The sequence below is a fragment of the Dysidea avara genome, chromosome 2 (assembly GCF_963678975.1).
Source record: "Dysidea avara chromosome 2, odDysAvar1.4, whole genome shotgun sequence".
Lineage (NCBI taxonomy): Eukaryota > Metazoa > Porifera > Demospongiae > Dictyoceratida > Dysideidae > Dysidea > Dysidea avara.
The window spans coordinates 2,187,910-2,209,028 of NC_089273.1; the positions used below are offsets into that span (position 1 = coordinate 2,187,910).

The 21,119-nt window shown below is 35.2% G+C and overlaps 1 long non-coding RNA gene across 1 annotated transcript in view; it reads right to left on the reverse strand.

The window, feature by feature from the left end:
• LOC136246458 (uncharacterized) overlaps positions 1 to 20,418 on the reverse strand; it is a 133,003-nt gene extending 112,585 nt beyond the window's left edge. The window contains exon 1 of the long non-coding RNA XR_010696433.1: positions 20,323 to 20,418. This is a non-coding gene — a long non-coding RNA (uncharacterized lncRNA). The remainder of the gene's footprint in view (positions 1 to 20,322) is intronic.
• Positions 20,419 to 21,119: the final 701 nt, after the last annotated feature.

The following is a 21,119-nucleotide window of genomic DNA, read 5'->3' on the forward strand; positions in this document are numbered from 1 at the left end:
AAAATCCATCAAAATGCCCATCTCACCATTTGTCATCAGTTCATTTAGGAAGTTTTAGCTACAAGTCAAACATGCTGGTTTTCCTCTCTAAATCTTTACTGGACCATTCAATCACCTTCGTCTGTGTAGGCACCTTTCTTCAGCCTCTTGAAAACGTCAGAGCACACCAATTGGGCGCAACCACCAATACCAGTTAATGCTTATTTTGTTTGATTGGTTCCACGTAAAAATGACAGGAAAACCAGCAGAAATGTAATAGAGCGAAAATGGAGTTAGTCTAGCTCTAAATATTGTACTCTACAGGTTTATACAAATGATTACCAAATGAAAATTCCGATTATCAAAAGCCACAATCGAAATTTCCATTCGTGTAGAGTTCCGAAGGGTGGATATTTTACACTAGGCTAATTCAGTTGGGTTATGTAATATTTCTGCTGGATTTTCGTGGAATCAATGAAACAAAATAAGCAGTAAGTGGTGTTGACGGTTGCGCCCAATTGGCGTGCTCTGACATTTTCAAGAAACTGAAGAAAGGTGCCTACACAGAAGAAGGTGATTGAAATGTCCAGTAAAGATTTAGAGAGGCAAACCAGCATGTTTGATTTGTAGCTAAAACTTCCTAAAACTGATGACAAATGGTGAGATGGGCATTTTGATGGATTTTGGCCTCGATAAAAGAGCTGCCAGTGCCACCCTATGGACGAATATAACTAAACAAGGATGCAGTATGACTTTAGAGAGGCAAAGCATCACGTTTGATGTGCAAGATTTCTTTAACGCATTGTAAATTGGTCGATATCGGCAAAATTCGTGGATATCGGCATTTGTTGGTTTTTGAGGTCGCTAGAAGAGCTGCCAGACCAACCCTATGAGTGAAAGCTACTGGCTATGGGTCTAGTAAGCTTTTGAGAAGTAAACTAGCACATCTGGCTAGCAAAGGTTCCCGTCAGTGAATAAAATCGGCATTTTTGACGAATTTTTGACATCCGTCGAGCTCAGCCAGATGGCAAACAATTTTGGAATTCCATGATATTTGGTGTGGTAGTAGTTGGACCCATGCCAGACCAGTTTGACCTGGGAGGGTTACTTTGGCATCGCTACTGTGTGCTTCAGTGGCATCGAAACTTTTTTCGAGTCCGAAATTTCATTTTTGCTATGCTGCGGCTGGAAATCGCTCCAGACAATGCAGCCACTGATGGTTTTAGTTTAGAGTACAGTTAGTAAGAAAGGTTGAGAGTGCATATTATAGCTTTAAAAGACATTTACTTGAAGATATAACAAAAAATCTCGTAATTTGTAAGCATATTCGCCGATTTGCACGACAAGACGTTAATGAAAAATAACACCAATCTGGCGTTTTCTAAGTGGTACCTAGCCTAGCATTTGTGGGTGGTTTGATAGTTGATTCTCGGAGGTCGAAATTTCACGTTGCGGACCCTATATTAGAGTATATCGATTTTTTGTCGGATATGCATTTTGATAAGCAAGAATTTATAGCATTGCACAAATTTTCTCCCTATTATGCTAGCATTATGCTCAATGCTTTCAGGCACCTATTATGCTCATTATTATGCCAGCATAATCGGCGGGTCCCTAATCATTGCCTAACTGGCAACAAAAAGTTTGTAGGTGTACAGCATAATGTCAAACCATTGGAGAAGAATGCTGGTGAGGGAACTAACCAGTCAGGAGAAGTGTTTAGTGTCAACCCAACCTGTTCTACCACTTATCCACATCACTCTTCTATTATAACAGTGATGTTCACTCCTCAATATAAGTAGTAACAGGTTAAATGATTTGTGATTACCGTATATGTACAAATTTTCAAGGTACGTAATTTTGTGGATTAACAATTTTCAAAATTTTCGCAGTTTTACTTTCGAGGATCACTGCATGGTTTTTCAAATATAGGATATCTATTATAAAGCATTGAACCAATCCTATTATTGTTCATTTTCAAGGATGAAATTTTCACGGATAATGAAGCAACCACAAAATCTGTCTGACTGTCTCTCAAATTTTGTACGTATACGGTCATTTGTGATCTCTTGTTGTAGTCATGAGCAGGAATATGTTATGAACGTGTATATCAGGGGTGTGTTGGGAGGTCATGTAAGAGTTACTGTGCCTGGTACTGGATCTACTGATGAAGCCATGTTACCATAGCAACCATGATATATGTATTGCAAACATTGTGGATAAGAAAATTAAGTCAAATTGCAAAATGTTTGCATCTGATTTCATTAACTACCACCTTGTTACTTGTATAGTATAGTATGGTAGCTATGTGCGAATTTACTATGGTAGCTATGCATTACCTGAAAATTACAATGCACTACATTAAATCCACACATTCAGTCTATAGTTGCTATATTTCATCTTGTTTATAATACTGCTACAATATTATGATATTTGTAGTTACAAGCAAATAACCTAACAGCTAATAATGAAGTGCATTAAAATACATACAGGAGTTGCTACAAGTGTCAGTGGGGGTGGCAACCTACAGGACATATTCTTCATTTTTATAACTGGTGGACTGGAGCATTTAAGATGATACACATATTGCTGATCAGCTGATGCCTTAATTTGCATGTGCAATGGATATAATATTGTGTTGCTTATACACAAGCACTGCTTGTAAGTGAAGTTGACAATCGCCTTGCATTGACCATTATGTAAAAAGTGCATGAGGAAAAATTTTGCAGTTGACTAGAGTGTAGGTAAAGTAGAATTATTTAAACAACCCAATAGTTTGATAAGCAAAAGTTTGACAAAAACAGCATAAGGCCATACTTATTAGAAAAGTTGTTGCTTAGACCTGATCGACCCAATTTGCACAGAATTTGTTATGAAGAAAAACAAAGCAAAAATAGATCACGTAACACCTTAATAATTGCTGTAAAAGATTGAGGTACGTTAATAGAACAGTCAGTTGGTACAATTTTGATCTCAAATATAATGCTAGCTATCTGTGAATGTAAAAACAGCGTGTTCCTTACCCCTGGAGAAGATAATTTATAATATCATCAACACAGTGCTCATTGAACTACTAGCTATGTTTATCCATTACTGAATGTACTACAGTAGAAGGGATTTGATAGGGTTGCATACAGCTTTAATATGACTTACTGATCTACTGTATGGCTTGTAACCAGAGATTGTATGTATGTACATATCTAAAGATAATAATATTGCAGTTGGCCTAACTAGCTGTGTTTTTTTTTGGCCTACAGACCAACCTATTTTTTGTAAAATAAATCTGAGTAACAACGTTTCAAATAGGTATGGCCTAATCAAAAATAAATTAAGAACTACAAGAAGTTCAAGAAATTTTGCAAATAAATTCGACATTCCCCATTATGATATACCTTTTAAAAACATTGTTCAGAGATGGTGGAAACAGGAGGACATACCCATTCCCCTACCTTTATTGGACAGTCAGGGCCACAGACGGGGGGAGGGGGAACTGAGGTAAATTTCTCTGTGCCCCACTTTGTTTAAATGGGCCCCATAGCTACATATTATTGACACATACAATGAAAGAACACACAACAGTGTAAATCTTCCTCTAAGACACAGGAAGTCTCAGTATAACTGTACTACTAACAGATAGCATCAATTGGCTAGCAACTGCAAATTCAATATCCAACATTATATAGTTCAAGGAACAGCAGACAATTACATGCCACTGCACTGCCCATAATAATATATCATACAGCACTTAAAGAGCACTGTGACTTTTAGATCAAGATCGAGGAACAGTTACCTATACACTCTAATAGAGCAATCAAATGCACTCTAAATATCCAAATACAAGTAGCTACAAATAATGTGACATGAAACTTTACTGTGGAAAGAGTTGAGTTAAGGATTCAGTATTTCTAAAGCAGACATTGTAACATTGGTGATCAGTGTTGAGCAAGTTACTTTGTAAAAGTAACTAGTTACGCATTACATATTACTTGCAGCTGAACTGTTTAGTTACAGTTACATAATACCCATAAAATAAAGTAGCTGTAATAATATTACATATTTAATATATTACTTTGTGTCCATAGCCTTAAGCTGTCACGTGTGAAATTACCACCTTATCACGTGACACGATTGCGTTGTTGGACAATGTGCAAGTCTTGATATAAGTAAGTAGCTGGTGAATAAGCCTTATTTAGTAGGCTTCATTACTTCGGTGTGGCTATTCGTTACTCAGTGGGTTACTAACGAGATTAGTAACTTCGTCGGTTACTTTTAGTAATAATATTACGTAATATTAGATTCGTTACAGTAACTATATTACTTAGGTAACGCGTTACATTTGCAAGTAAAGTAACTTGAGTTATATTACCTGTTTTTATAGTGTATTTCGTTATATTACTTTGTTACCACAAACGTAACGCGTTACCTAAGTAGCGCGTTACTCCCAACACTGTTGGTGATTGATGCAAGACTGAGTATGAGCTTATCACAGCTATAAGTATGGTCTGCAGTTGCTTTTTAGTCAGGTATGGGTGTATTTATATCATGCACGTAGGTGCACATATATCATCAATACATATAGCAAAAACTTTTGAAAAGTCATTTGTTTTTAATTTGTCGCTTCATGAGTTCTACTGCATATGTGTAGACCATCTGCCAATAGATAACTGTCCCAGCTGTGAGTTGTGCAAAAATGTGATTGTGATCAACTATCACAATATTTCATCCAAGTTAGTTTATAGCAATCTGTTGAGTTTTGGACCATCAAATATTTAGGTCTCTCAGCGGACAACCCCAAAGCCTTGCTGCTAGTATTATAAACTTGCATATTCTGTTGGAAATCCCTTTGAAGAATAAAAATTATTATATTAAATATCAAACTTATATTCAGGGGTGCATGCAGTATTTACTAGGTGACATGTTTTGGGTAGAAATCTTTAATTTAAGCTTCAGATACCTACTGATAGGACAATACAACAGTCAAATTATACTACTCAAATCACTCTTATATTCAATCTCAGAAGGTCCAATTTTCTAAAATTTCCTGGGGGAGCATTCCCCAGAACCCCTAGGTTAGCATGCTTCACCAGCATGCAAGCTGTATCATTTATAGAGGCCCTACATTCTTAACTAGCCCAAGGCCCCTAAATTCTCTCAACAGTCCTGTGGACAATGCTTGCAAGACAAAGTTACAATAACTCTAATAGAGCAGACACCTTTTATATTTTGTTTTAAAGCTGTAAGTAGCTATTTAATTTACATTTTATAGTGCTAAATGTTCTCTCAACGCTACCAAAATGGAAAAATGTTGCTCTCAAACTATCATCATATGTGACCGGATTTGCGAAAAGGTACCTTTTCCACACATTTTACATACCAGCAAACAAACTGATGTAACACTTGACTCCTTCTACTGATTAACTTGTTCTTAGTATTAAAATATAGCCAGATACTGTAGCTACACACATGGAGAGTTTCAGGCAATTATATACTATGATCAAAATGTTATGCAGCTTCAAAGTCCAAAAAGTGGGTCAAATTTTGTGTGTGGAAAAGGTACCTTTTCGCAAATCCGGTCACATATTTATTATGCTTTTAAATTCTACTGAGTAAATTCTACTGCCCTCTCACACTTTGGCTTGCTTCATCACCCTTGTTGTTGTTTGTCATCATAATCTGTACTGAATGTACAATATTTATTTCTTTAAGTACTGAAGGTCTGTAAAACACCTGTTTAATGTGGAGCTGTTAAATGCCAAAATGCTATTATTAATATCAAAAGATAATGATTGATGGTTGATTGCCATCACAATTATAAGGATTGTTACCATCAAAATAAAGTATGAAATATTATACATAAGTCTCAGGGGTGTACCGAGGGGGGGGTTTCCAGGGGTTTCAGGAAACCCCTTTGGATTTTACACACCACTTGAAACATTAAGAAATTGAAACTTCAGGTTTCCAGAATTTGGAATCTGTCATGGAACAGGACACATTTTAAACTTTTATCTTAGTTAAATAATAGTTTCAACATGATAGAAACACTTATAGCATTGTTCTGAATTATGATTTTGGTGAAAAGATTGAGATACTCTAATAAAGCAGTCAGGTAATATAAACTATTCTAATATAACAGTCAATTGGAAACCTTTTTCAAAATTCCTGCGTACACCCCTGAGTCTTGACTGTATTTGTGCACATTGTGTACATGAATTGTAATTTGTGAGTAGGTAATAGATAATATATGTAAGTCTTCACAAGAGGTACACAGATGAGATTGTTTGGGAATCTGCTGCCAATTGTATGCTGCCAAATGTGGCATCTGCTGAAATTGGCACCAATTTTGAATTTTTTTTGTAATTGCTGCAATAATTTATTTGAGTTGTTTTATTTGTTATGTCTTTACAGCAAGAGTGCTGAAGATCTGTAAGACACCTGATCCTACAGCCTGTTTATAGATATTATGTTTGAAAAGTCAGAGAAAGGAGAATAAAAAATCCACTTGGCAGCCTCAAACCTGCAGCCATCCGATCTATAGCTATGTTTGGACACTTACATGAGTCTGCCAGGTGGTCAGGATGTTGTCTCCATGTTAATTTCATGTATTTGTACCCATAGAAACTCTATAATGCATTGAAGAATTTGAAGTTGAAAGCCAGCCATTATGGAGGAGGCATGATGCATGTAGGATCACAAGATGCTTGATAATTTACTATGAAAAACTTCACAAATCGCAATGATCATTACTTTCCCAGTGTAAGATGCTGATGAAAAGTATCTTTGATAATGCTAAATAGTAGCTTCCAAACTGTGGATGAGCATGTTATTGGGCAATAATTACTTGGAATGGGCCAATTAGCTTGGCACTTCATGATCAAAAACATAATATGTCCAGTCAACAATGATGGAAAGTGGGCTGAAGATTGCCCCTTACTTGTAATGAGATCATAGTAATAGATGTTAAATGGTTTAGCCAGTAGCCATATGAAAACTATCACGGGTTTTCCAATTAGGAATCTTCTTTGCAGCTTTTTGAAAGGTAGTAGGGGTAATGGTACATTGTGTCATATGTGTGGAAACATTCTGTTTCACCAGGCCCCACCAAGAAGTATCTGCACTATAATGACAGAGCATTTCCCCATGACTCCAAAACTCAACACTGCATGGCAGCTGCAAGTGGAGTCTTAAAAGAATAATGACCATCCCCCAATATGAACGGTAGAGTTTATGCCTTTTGAAACAGAACAAGTTATTTTGATTTTGTGATACAGTGTACATGAAACAAGATGATTCCACCAGCGTTGAACATCAGCTAAACATCCACAAGCTATGACATCATCAGCATACCAAACCTGCTTGACAAATTCATCTGATAAAGTGTTAATTAGAGGAACAACTCCCAAACCATACATGGGCATTGCTGGGGGATCCCCTGAGTGGTGCCCTCCTCTGATAGTGGCAATGTTTCACCTCAAATATATAAATTGACATCAATCCAGTAAATATTGATAAAGATGGTAGAAAAAACAGACATAGTCTCTCTAAAATATTGTGCATGATGCCTGATGTATACACCATAGCAATTGGGAGGCTTGAGACCTTAAACAATTCCTTATTAATGCTCCCTCATATTTTCATTGGCACATATCTATTCTCTGTGACTGATGGTAAACCATTAGGACCTCTATAGGTCGTACCCACTAACTTTTCACTGTGACTGTTGAGATCATACATACCAGCCTTTCAATGTGACTAATGCAGACAGTCAGAACATACACAACACTATGGGGGTATATACATACAAGCCATTTTACTATATATGCCAACAGAAAACCTGTGACTTATCACGTTGCATGTACATAAACAATTCTAAGAATAGATACACACTTAGAGTGGCATATATAGCACAAAGAATGGGCATTTCGTGCACTTTGTGATACAATTATGAAACTTTCCACACAAATAGTACTCCTTGTGATAACTATTTTTTATATAGAGTCATTGCAGATTTGACTTCTGGTGACCTTTACAGCTATTTTTTAATGGAGAATTCATCACTTTTGTCTTTATCTCCCTGAGGCATTATGCTACACTGTTTACAAATTAAAAGTCTGACTGACAGAAACTACTTGGTTTTAATTTGAAGTCAATAGGTGGTTTCATCCCGAAGTTATGATAATTTATATTAGCCATGGAATTCTATGACGTTTACTGCCCATCAGGTAATTTACACCCTAAGGGCAACAAATTTTTACGACTAATTAAAGTAGTCATAATTTTGTGGTGGAATGAGCTATTCACTTCAAACAAAAGTTGTTTTGTTTCTTAGATCAACACCTTTAATTTGAAACCATGTTTTAACAGTGTTATTTAATGCTTCAGGACAAAAATGATAAATATTCAATGCAAAAATGGCTATAAAGGTTGCATAAGGCCAAATATGCAGTGGCTCTATATCAAAAAATAAATGTCACAATAATTACTATTTATGTGGAAAGTTTTATAATTGTATCAAAAAGTGCATGAAATGCACACTATGCCGCTCTACTAATAGTCTTACTGCTATTGGAACTCTAGTAGTGTATTTTTGGACCATTAAATAGACTGTTGCCTGAATAGCTTGGCCAAATGTACAAAAAAGGGACTGATAACCTTTCCCAATTCCCAACTTTGACTAATTACAAGTGAACTCATGTTTTAACCTGTCACCTTCATAATTATTATAAGTTTATTTTCACAACAAACAAAAGTGGTATGTTATGATGTGACCACAAGCACATTTCAAACTCATACCATATTAAGAAAATGAAATTATGGGTAGCCAAGTACATGTAATTACCTTTTTTGCATATCCAGTCACATATTAGTTCTTCACTGCTTGGTAGCACCAGGTACTCCACTACTGGGTTCACTCCATTGGAATGGCCAAAAGGTAATGACCACTGTGAGTTGTTAGGTAATAACCACTGTGAGTTGTTAAGGTACCCCTTACATCAAGGCTTTGTGTATACCTAATAACCTGCAGGGGATCAAGTAGACCACCAATAGTCCACACAAATATACAACTACACTGTGAGCTCTTTCTATTATAAGCTATGACATCACACTTATAATTGTAATCGCACTTACACAATTAAACAGTAATCATATAATACTACACACACAAATGTATTACAGCTACACCTCGAGCTACACAAACCACTAGCTATGTATTACAGCTACACCTCGAGCTACACAAACCACTAGCTATGCAACATAACATTTTTGATAATGGCACACCTCACAAAATTTGATGGGTAAAAATTCACAAACCAACTATCTATATAGTTAATAGAGGTGTGTGATTATCTAGATATCAGAAGACTTATCAAGATAAGGATGAAATTATTTATCCGTAAACTTCAGTAAATTACTTGTGTATCAAAGATATCTGATGGTAGGGAACACCTCCAATTCCCTTACAACTTGAACACTGTGCTAAAACTAACAATTTTCACTTCTTTATGTTCTAATCAAAATTGTAATTTCCTCACTTTACTGGCTTAAATTATTGACAGTTGACTATAATATGTATTTGTTTAAATTATCTAGATAATTATGTTAGATAATTGAGATAAGTTCAAAAGGAAATATCAAGGTACTGTATGTCTAAATTTGTTATTACACAGCTCTAATAGTTAACAGTGTACTGATTAACTAGCTTAGATTATCAATCAGGAATGAAAACCATTGAAATTATGTGCTAGCTATAATATGGTCACAATTTGTGTCCGTGCCTGCAAAAATAGGGCATGTGGGCACATGATTTTTTACTACTTTTTCACAGTTTCATCACTCATAACTTTTTGCACCATTATGCTATGGCATTGCAATTTTCAGCTCTTAGTTAGCATTTAATTGGCATCATGATGCAAGTTACAGAATGGAAATATACTTTTCCAATACTGAGATATTACCTGTAGAGTGATGGGGTATAGTTTGTGCCCACATGCCCTGTTTTTGCAGGCCCGGTCACATTTAGTGTTAAGTAAAGGTGGTGTGCATTAATGGAGAAACGACTATCTCAAAATACATAACATGATGACCATAATAAAAAGAGATTTGTATTGAGACTTTCACCATCTAGATACTGATCATGTTCTGAGCTTACAAAATCCCTATACATTGAGGTAGGGTATACTTTGTAATTACCCACCATGAACAACAGCCTGTGGAGAAGTTAGGCTTGAGCAAATTATGCTTTGAAAACTGTCTATTATGCTTTTGAGTAGTGCTCAAAATCAAGCCTATTATGCTCAAAATTGTGCTTTCAAAATCAAGATTATGCTTGAGAGTTGACTGTTTTATTAGAGTACATTAACATTTCTGACTGCTGTATTAGAGTAGGTGACTGTTCTGTTAGAGTACCTCGATCTTATTCCACAAGTGTGAATTATCAGCCAAGAAACAATAAAAATACTAACTTTATAAGGTGATGTGAAATAATGTGTAGTGTGTTCATGTTGTGAAATACTTTTGGCATGCGCATTGCACTTTTTAATTTAAATTGTTGAAAATTATCCTATTAATGCTTGATACTTTTGCTAGCCTTTTAATACTATTATGCTAGAAATTATGATGGCATAATTAGCGAAATTAGCATAGGGGAAGTTCCTGCTTAAGTCCAATATCTTGAATTCCAGATCTGAAGATCTAAATTTGCTGTTACCTATCCTATTAACCGTTGAATGGAAATTGATGTTATTATCTTAGGAGAGCTCCTTATTGGTGTGGTTATACCTTCACTGGTCAGTGATTTCACACATAATGCTACATGTACCATTCCACCATGTACCAGTACACCATGAGCTGATATTGTAGTCATAAAAGTGGTAAGAATGTTAGTTGAAAGTATGTAACTAACTGTAATAAGTTGAGTTTCGCAAGAATAACCTGACTGAAAACCAAATTGGAAATCTTCTAATAGATTTAGGTGCTCTATGACAGTGATATAAAACCATTATGCTGATAGATGTTAGGGGTATTGGATGATATAGTTTTCTGGATTACTATGGTCTCCCTTCTTAATAATTATGCCAGTCACTTCAGCAAAATACAATCACCTGTGAATTTTCTTGTTGTTTACAATGCAGCAGCTGAATTAAGCAAATAATCATGATCATTCTTTCAAAACTCATTGAATATCTCATTAATGATAGCTAACAGCATAACTAAATCAAGCTGCAGGAAAAAATTGAGTTGCGTATAAGGTAGCTTCTGATCCTATTATACTTGAATTTTTATAGCTATAAGTAAAGGTAGTGAAAATTTAGTTTTGGTTGAGTGGATCAGCACTACGGAGCCCCACCCACAACTTGTTTAAGTATAGTTACTTACACAGGGTAACTATTAAAACACTTACTGCCTATGGTTGGACAGATTAACATTCACTACGCCGATAGTGCTAGCATAATTTCAAGCATAATAGGCTAGCAAAAGCATCAAGCATTATACTAGCATAATAGGATGATTTTCAAGATTTTAATTAAATGTGAAATGCGCTCACCAAAAATAATGCACAACATTAAAACACTGTACACTTTTACTACATTTCATATCAAAAGAACTTGTAATGTTATTATTTTTACAGTTTGTTGGCTGATTATTCACACTTCATGGAATTATATAAGATCACGATCGAGAGAACAGTTACCTACTCTAACACAGCAATCAGAAAATGCTGATATACTATATCAGGGGCAGATTTAGGATTTTTAGAAGGGGGTTTCCAGTGGCAATGATTCTTAGATTCTTCCTAAATGTTAACCACCTCATATGACTTTGTCCCCCTCTCCCCAACTTAGAGTACTGTTCTGTTACAGTGTTCTGTTAATTCTTGTTATTGACACAGCAGTATACCTTACAGAGTAAGCAGAAGAGGATATAGAAGGTGATGGTAACAGTGACAATGAAGAAGGAATGTCAAGTAGCTATATATGAAGAAGCAAAGAGTTGATAAACAAAATCATGACTAGCTACAATACTTGAAGCTAATTATAAAGATTCAACAGACCAATCTATCATAGCTAACTACAAAACTATCAGTGAAAACATGACATATTAAATGCTAGTGATCAGCATCGATAGATCAGAAACTCTGTAAAATAGTAGGTTTTAAACAGTACAGTAAGTTTTATTAAATTTCAAGCGTTATAAAATTAAAACCTTGTCAACATCTAGGGGCTGTGTCCCCAGACACCCACATCTGAATCCTACTAACAACACCTTATATTAGTGTGCAAATCACAATATTAGGGCATAATTAATTACATGCCAATTTTGAAGGTTGAATGTTTTGAGATGGAATTTGAGAACAATTTCATTGGTCCATGTGTACATGAATACAGTATTCCTCAATGACTGTCATTAAGTAGATATCAGTAAATGAAGGCCTTTGAAATACACACATCAATTTGTAAAGATACATCTCTGATTACAGTTAAGTTTATTTAATTGTATCCTAATAAATGAATTGTGGAATTAGTATATTGCTTAAACTGAATGTTCTATTAGAGTAGATGACTGTTCTATTAGAGTATCTTGATCTTTCTGTATCCTCTCAAAAATTCTTGTGATTCTTACTGCAATGATAGTTAAAAAGTATCAGTTTAGCAGATGAGCATTGATGAGTATAATTCGTGTGTTATTTCCTATGAGTTTATAGTAGAAGTATACAGCAATAAGCTAGTTTACTAAGGGCTGGGCAGCTGATCTGAAGTAAGCCCAACTGCAAAGAGGTTTCTGGAAACCCAGACACCCCCTAAAACTGCCCCTGATAACAAAGCAGTCAGATCATGAGCATAATCTTGATTTTGAAAGCATAATATTTTTAGCGAAATAGGTTTGATTTTTGAGCACTGCTCAAACTCATAATAGGTAATTTTCAAAGCATAACTGGCTCAAGCCTATTCACTGCAAATAGTTGAATAGATTGACATTCACTGCCTATAGTTGGATAGATCAAATCTGTACAGTGTGGAGTATAATACCACTCAACTGCAAAGAGACAACAAATCCATTTATGGATAGCTAACACAGCTATAAAGAGAAGCTGGTAGTACTTAATATCAAGTATATAGGGTTATACCACTGCAGTATCTATTTTAATTAAATGTGCTATGTGCTCACCAAAAATACTGCACAACATTAACACACTACACATTATTACTACATTTCATATCAAAAGAACTTGCAATGTCTTCACTTCTGAAAACATAGGGCAGGGAACTACTTTCCAAAAATAATTATAGAGGACATTTGAATGTTACAACTGTTACTCAATTACATGTATACATGTGTTACTTTAATTGATTGCTATTCCTTACCAGACCACCCATGGGGTATATCAGGACTCACCATACTTTTAGAAAACTTTATTTGTGACCGAATTTTGAAAATCACCCATATGGGTGCATTTGACAGCTAAAATATTTAATGATAAAATATAGCTAGTGGAGACAGACAGCATAAGACATACTAATACATAGAGACATTTGTAAGTGCCATCTCACTAGTAAGGGACCATGAATCCACTGATACAAATGAAATGACTTACTATCAAAGCATTCTGATTTCGAACTACAAATATGCACAGCATGGACTCATTTTATAGTCCCAAGTCAGTGATAAAATACAGTAGGTCTAGCTGTATCTTTACTGCTGCAGTGTAAGGCTGCGATCAGTTTTGCATCATGCATTAAATTATAATGATAGCTACAATATCTGGTTTGTTGTTTAGCTAATGAAGATAAAAAACAAAGAATAACACTCTCCAACAACAATGTATTTTTATGGATATTTACATCAATGTTCTATTAGAGTAAATGTGACTGCTCTGCTAGGATGTATCTGGCTGCTCTATCAGAGTATATCAATCTTTCAAGCAAGTTTTTAAGAGGGCTCATGTTCCATCTGCAAATCCTTCCCTGAAAGAAAGTTTTCTACTATATAAATTGTGGCTGTATGAACTTTGGAAAATTGCCCATATGGGCGTGCATGAAATAATTAGACTTTTCATGTTTAGTGGCTTTCTATAAGAGCAGGTCGCAGTTTTGAAAACATTAGAAGAAATTTACAGCATTGAGAATAGCTTACAACCATAGATTTGCACTATAAAGTTTGCGATTTGATCATTAAATATATTTTAGGTGTCAAATGTACCCATATGGGTGATTTTCCAAACTTTGGTTGCAATACTTATGCTGTGTAATTTTGTGCTGCCAAATTAATGCTGTGTAAAGTTCTTGCTGCAAGCTTAGAAGTCTAAATTTTACAAAGGGATCCCTGAAACCATAGAAAACCCCTTCCCTGCACCCCTACACTCATGAGTCCTCGTTATAAAACTTTTAAAAAGAATATTATAAAATAATACAGTAAGTAATATCCATTTGGTTCTACTTGGGGTACTTAGAGATAATAAGTCACTCACTAGAGTTCCTATGGATACAAATACTAAGAGAAAATGTCCTGACCACCTGGCAAACTCCTGTAAGCGTTCAATCGTTGATTGGATTGTTGCAGGTTCGAAGCTGCCTAGTCAGATCAAGGATTTTTTTCTCCTTTCTGTAAATTTTTTAACACACCTATGATAACATTTTTAAACAGCTGTAGGGAACCTTCAGTATTTTTGCTGTAAAGCATTAATAAACAGATCAGTCATGTATACTCTAATAGAGCAGTCACATTTACTCTAATAGAACATTCTCACAATATAAAAGGTTGTTGGTGAGTGTTTGTTTTGGAGTTTACGGCTAACAATATTTTCAGACGAAACATTATAACTTGAAGGTCATACAAAATGAGCATGACCTTACACTGCTATTGTTTGTATAGCAGACATACTGTAGGACTCCTGTATTTTATCACTTGAGCATAGAATGAATCTATCTGTAGTTAAAAATTAAAACAATGTTTAGATTGTATATAAGTCATTCCATTTGTATCAGTGTATTCACGGTCCCTACATTTACCACTGTGCAAAAAAAATGTTACCTGACGTTTCGTGCATAACAAATTATGACAATTCCTTGAATCAGAAATACCTGAATGTGCGTAATTCCTGAAATAAAGAAAATGTACATGGAATTGTGTAAGGCATTGTCACAATTAATTTATCTTTTGGCAAGAGTTCATAATATATGTATTTAGTATATTTATATTATGAACTCTTGCTTTTGGTAATTATATACATGAATGTGCCTAATTCCTTTCAGGAAATGTGCATGTGCATGACAAACTTATACATTTCCTGAAAATTTCATTGGTAAACGTTGCAGGACTATGGAATGAACAGGAGAGGGTTCAGTGGCATAGCTACTTACCACTAAGGCAACCAAGGCAGCTAAGGAGAACTAGATCAATGTATATTACTCTAATAGAGCAGTAAGATATTTAGATAGAGCAGCCACAATACCCCTTGGTGTTGTGTTACCTAGCCTATTAAAGGTGTAATAGTGTGTATATATCTTAATTATACAGTAGAATCATCATAAGCTATAAGCTACTGTAGTTGTAAATAGCTAAGTATAAGGATTCAGTAGTTAGATAGATCTTGTGTAACCTATTATAGGCATTGATTGCCAATTGCACTGATAGTTAAAACTTCAGTTAGCACTATAGCAGCACAGTGTAGACTATTTTAGAGGCTCAGTGACTTGAAGTGTATACAAGGATACGGGAAATGATTTCCATAACTCAAATGAAAAGAAGCTTGAAACACTAGAGTCCCATTACATTTTACCTATACACTCTGTCAAGTGTCATAGAAGATTATAGTATGGAAAGCATCTAAATCTCTTAACCAAACATGTTTCAGTAATGAGTATAAATGGATTGCATATGACTACTTACTACATGTAGCTTGCTAGATAGAGTGTATGAAGCAATAAGTATGTATTGTGCCCTATTCTCAGGTCCTGATAAAATTGATGAGCCGGTCAAGACACCATTGTATTTATGGACAGTGACATTGCAGAAGTTTAAGAAGCACTCATAAAGTGATGGACATAAACATGCATCTGAATGTCTTGGCTGAAAATTTCATTAAAATAGCTAATGGCATCACAGTAGCAAGATGTTGATGAACAGCTTAACACAACAGTTGCCATATAATTAAGTTTAAGCCAATTAAAACTTTACCAAGCCAACTTGTTCTGTGGACAACAGAGTATTCTTTGAAGATATCAGATGATACTAGTGAGATCATCAGTAATTAGATCTGAGCTGTGTATAATAACTAATGTGTAGTAGATTTTAAAAATTAAGTTTTGGTTTTATCAGTTGCATAATGAGCATAATCTAGTAATGACATTGATGTATTAGAAAAGATATACAAAGAAGGGCCACTAAGTTGATGCCATCTGTCTCCACACTACTTTATGAAGCTAGACTTGAATATCTTGATTTTTACTCACTTTATTTTGTAGTACAACAAGAGGAGACCTAATTGAGGTGTTTAATGTTAAAATCACTCTATCAAATTGACCCAAAAGATATTTTTACATTACAACAAGATGGTGTCACCATGCAGGGGTCACCAATTGAACCAAGAATTAACAGAAGCATTGGTCAACACTTTTCAACTTTGGAATGACCAACAATGGAATGACTTACCTGATCTGGCAAAAATTTAATAGCCTTTAAGTTATTAAACTAATACAGGAGGAAAACTGGATATGGACATAGTTAAAGGCCTTTCGCCTATTAATCATTTTGTATTTAATATCTATAAAAAAAGAATGGAGAATAAAGGACAATGTACATTTCATTAGCAAAAAAACCATGCCCATGAATGGGAAGATGGTGTAGATGATCAGGGGTAGATCCAGGAGCTGGCAAGGATAGGGGCACAAACAGGCTAAGTTGTAGGTGGTTGGGGAGAGCCAGATTATCTTGTCATAATTGCTGCATTTTTGAAGCAGCAAATAATCACCTCTTAGTAGTGTCTCACTGCTGAGTTTGCAATTTTGGCATTTGCAGATGGTTGTGAAGTGTTTAAAAACTGTTTAAAGGCATTGAATGCAATGATGCCAGCAGCACAGTAATTATTTTAGAGGTGCTTAGCACACACAAAGATGCTGGATGACAATTTACAGTTAGTTTACTTTGGTTGCAGGTAAAGTTTGTAATAAATGCTACTGTAGTAAAATGTGCATATTTTATAAACTAATCTTGGCCTGACATAAAGTTTAGTATTTAATCAGAAGTATGTAGCTATGACTAGCTCCTGCACAAGGTGGGGGGAGGAATTTGCTCCAAATTCCCCATCCTGGATCTACCATTGATGATACCCATGAATCAATAGCTGTGGAGGATTAGATTATATGAGTTGACTGTTCTATTAGAGTTTAGAGTATCTCCATCTTCATAAGAGGATTTTATTCTGTAACTTGTCTCATAAAGGCAATATGATGATTATATGTGACTGAATTTTAGAAAATCACTCATATGGGCACACATGAAACAATTAGAATTTTCATTTTTAGTGGGTTGCTAATAAGAGCAGAGCACATTCTTGAAAATATTTCAAGTATTTTTTTTGTAATTTAAGGTATTGAGAATGGTTTACAACCATTAACAAGTAGATTTGCACTATAAAGTTTGTGATTTGATCATTAAATATTTTAGATGTAAAGTGTGCCCATATGGGTGATTTTCCAAAATTCAGTCACATATTCAGAAATTTGATTTTCGATGATCTCATGATTGCTGTATCATCACCTGATCATGTACCAACTGAAATGGAGCTCACTCTAATGTAGTAACTGGTAAACATCATTAAACAGGTCTATATAAGGCTTTCTGATATACAGGCTCTGCCTTTACCAACTACTTTAATCATAATAATAATAATAAGCAGCCCCACAATCTCTCAGTTCACTCTAGAGAACTTAGTACAATCTCTCAGTTCACACTAGAGAAAAAGTCACGGCTCACTAAGTCCCTCAATGACAAGTTGTAGTAATCCCAAACAATATTGAGAGCTAAGTGTGTTTAGTCCAGACAAGGTAGACGACTATGATGTTATCTATCACCCTCCATGTTATGGTGAAAAAGATTACTTTGAAAATATTACAGTAAAAAGTGGCTTTAAGGCTGGTAAGAAACTTTGTAGACAAATTTAGCAAGTGACCTACAAACTAGGGCCCAAACAAACTTGGATTGTCAGGGTTCAAACATTTATTAACTAACGTTTACAAATCTTTCCAACTTTTAAATAGAAATGGTTCCTGTATATAAATGTCGCATATTAATGTGGTCTCACAAGTTTGCAACACGTGCAATTGTACTGACTCAACACTTGTACTCAGAAAACTTAAAATTGAATACCACAAGTGTGGTTACTAGGTTTTACTATGGCTATACAGCTGAGGCAAGTGACTGGCACAACATGGAAATCTTAAAACCTCACAGTTTACTTTATAGACATGACCTGTAACACCACTAACACCATCAACACTAGTCAACTTGATTAAATTCCAAAATACCACATGTTTAGCTTCCCACACATCATTATGGAATAGTTAACTGTATCATTATCTAATTAATATAGTTTGAACTGTTCAACCCACATTTGAATGTTCATTCATTCTTCGTATGAACCTTAGAATTCACTTGAGTTCATTTGGGCGCTACTACAAATACCATGATCTATTTTGGAGTGAGCCAATAATAACATAATTATTTTAATTATGTCATCTTTTATGTATTATTGATTTGTATTTAGCTGGTTTGTGGTTTTTATTATTATGAATTGTGAATTACATCAAATACAAACTGTTTCTTGTCTTATTTTTGTAAATACATAGTTGTGTATAATAATTCATATTATTTTCCATTGTGAAGTGTTTTACTGAACTACTGTGTAGTGTGAGACATTAGTAACCCAAAGTGGTGCATGTCTTACTAATAGCTTTTTCATGTGTTATAACTTGAAACTTTCTTGTCTTAGATGTATACGTACGTTACTGTGTTATGCAAGAGCTCTAGAATAACAAAGTTTCAAGTTTGCTACATTATTTCCAGGTCACATGATGATGCCAGTTGAATGATGATGCCAGTTGCCAGTTGAATGATGATGCCAGTTGAATGATGATGCCAGTTCTAGTTTTTGAATCAAAAATTGAAAGAATTTTAGTTTAGTTTTAGAACTATAATAGACCACAATTTTAGTTTAGTTCTAGTGCACTAGAACTAGAATTAAATTGCTGTACTAAAACTAGATTTAGTTCTAGTTCCTTAGAACTAAAACAACACTACAGTGTAGCTATATGAACCTCTTTTATTTAGAGGAATGTCTACTGCATGACTGACAAAATCAAGCCCATAGTCATATATAGGTGTTATTGAGTTATGTTTGTCTGAAGGTATTAGTAAGTATGTCAGTCAGGTAGTATCAGTCAGTCACTGTTAGACTTCAGCCCAACTGTGATACCACAGTACATACAACACACCCATCATTTTTCTCTTCCTTAATTAAGAGTGTGTATGTTGCACTGAGGTTACCAGAGTAGAAAAGGTGCATAATATTCGATAACTGATCAACGGAAATTAACAATCGTTTGATAATAGGTAGCAATGTTCAATATTTCGTATGCAGAAATCCACTTGTAATACAGACACTAATCAGCTCAAACTTACATGAGATATTCTAAGAGAAAGGTGCTACCTCCTGGTGAAAATTTCGATAATTCGTATTATACGGAGTGCAGAAATCCACTTGTAACACGGACACTAATCAGATACTATTTCTCAAACTTACGTGAGATACGAGAAAGGTACTGCCTCCTGGTGAAAATTTGAGGTTAATACTGCTTTCCTGGAGATATTTATGAAAAGTAAAGTGTAAACTTCATTTGATAATCGGTCACTTATGCTATCTTCAGGTACACTCACTCCTATGATCCCTAAATTAGTTTTTCTTAGAATTTCTGACTGCTCTATTAGAACATCTCATATTTAACGAACTGTGTACATTTTCTTACAGTTTTCAAAACCACACTTACAGTACTGACAGCTTCCCAAAATTATGCTGACATAATCACTACATCAGAATATTCTTTGTCACAAAGTAATGAGATAGTGATCAATGTGATTCTATCATACTTTACCCTTGTACTGATCTTTTACCAGCTTTAATAATATCCTCTCTGCATAGATCGTCTGGATGGAACAGTGGTCCTTTAAACAAGTCCGGACCATTTGTGCGTTGCTAAGTCGCCCCACCCTCTACCCTTACCAGAAGATACAACACGACCAAGAATCAACACTTCATCATACTGTAATATACTACACAACACACACAAACACCTGTTATAGAGTGATTATCAGCTATCGACAAGGATCTGAAGAAAACGAGGCTACCAAAGGCTAATGCAAATCACGAGACTGGTGTAGGTAATATCCGGAAAGTATTGATACATCTCGCGATCGGATCCAGGAGCAAGGTGACCAGGAGCGATACCAAACGAAATTATCAGTGAGCATGTGTAGTAAGTGTTTATGATGTGTTTGTACGGGATGTATAATCCTCCAGTTGGTTTGTTATGTTTTGTTACTCCACCCGTAGTAGTCTCTAGTCTCACTTCATGTGCTTGGCCAGACCTCTCTTTGTCATTGTTTTTCCCAACCAATGATAAAGAGTAAAAGGTGGTCTGGCCACGCAAGACTGAGTAATCTCGTTCATAAGGTAACTATTTGATGATTTTCAGTTTCTCATCAGAAGATTTAAAAAGTGCGAGTACAAGCAGGCGCGAGGCTGGTGTGCGGGCAGGTGGGTCATTATCACACTACATGCCACAATTGCTAGGCTATGACAAGATACTGGACCATTTCTGATGTACTGTCAGCTCCACTAACAAGCACAGTGGCACTGTTTGACACTTTCTGCTTGCAAAAATCTGTAATCACAATACAGTAGTTTCTCATCAAATATCACAATAGTGAATACTGTATCCCGGCAGTTTCTGAATTACTACATTACCAAGTGGATATTTCTTTAGACAGCTTGATTCTGTATATCCTCTTACAAATATTTCTATGCCTGTTTGCTGTTGGTGATGTTGTCTGTATTACACAACTCAGACAATGAGGCAGCACAAAAACTT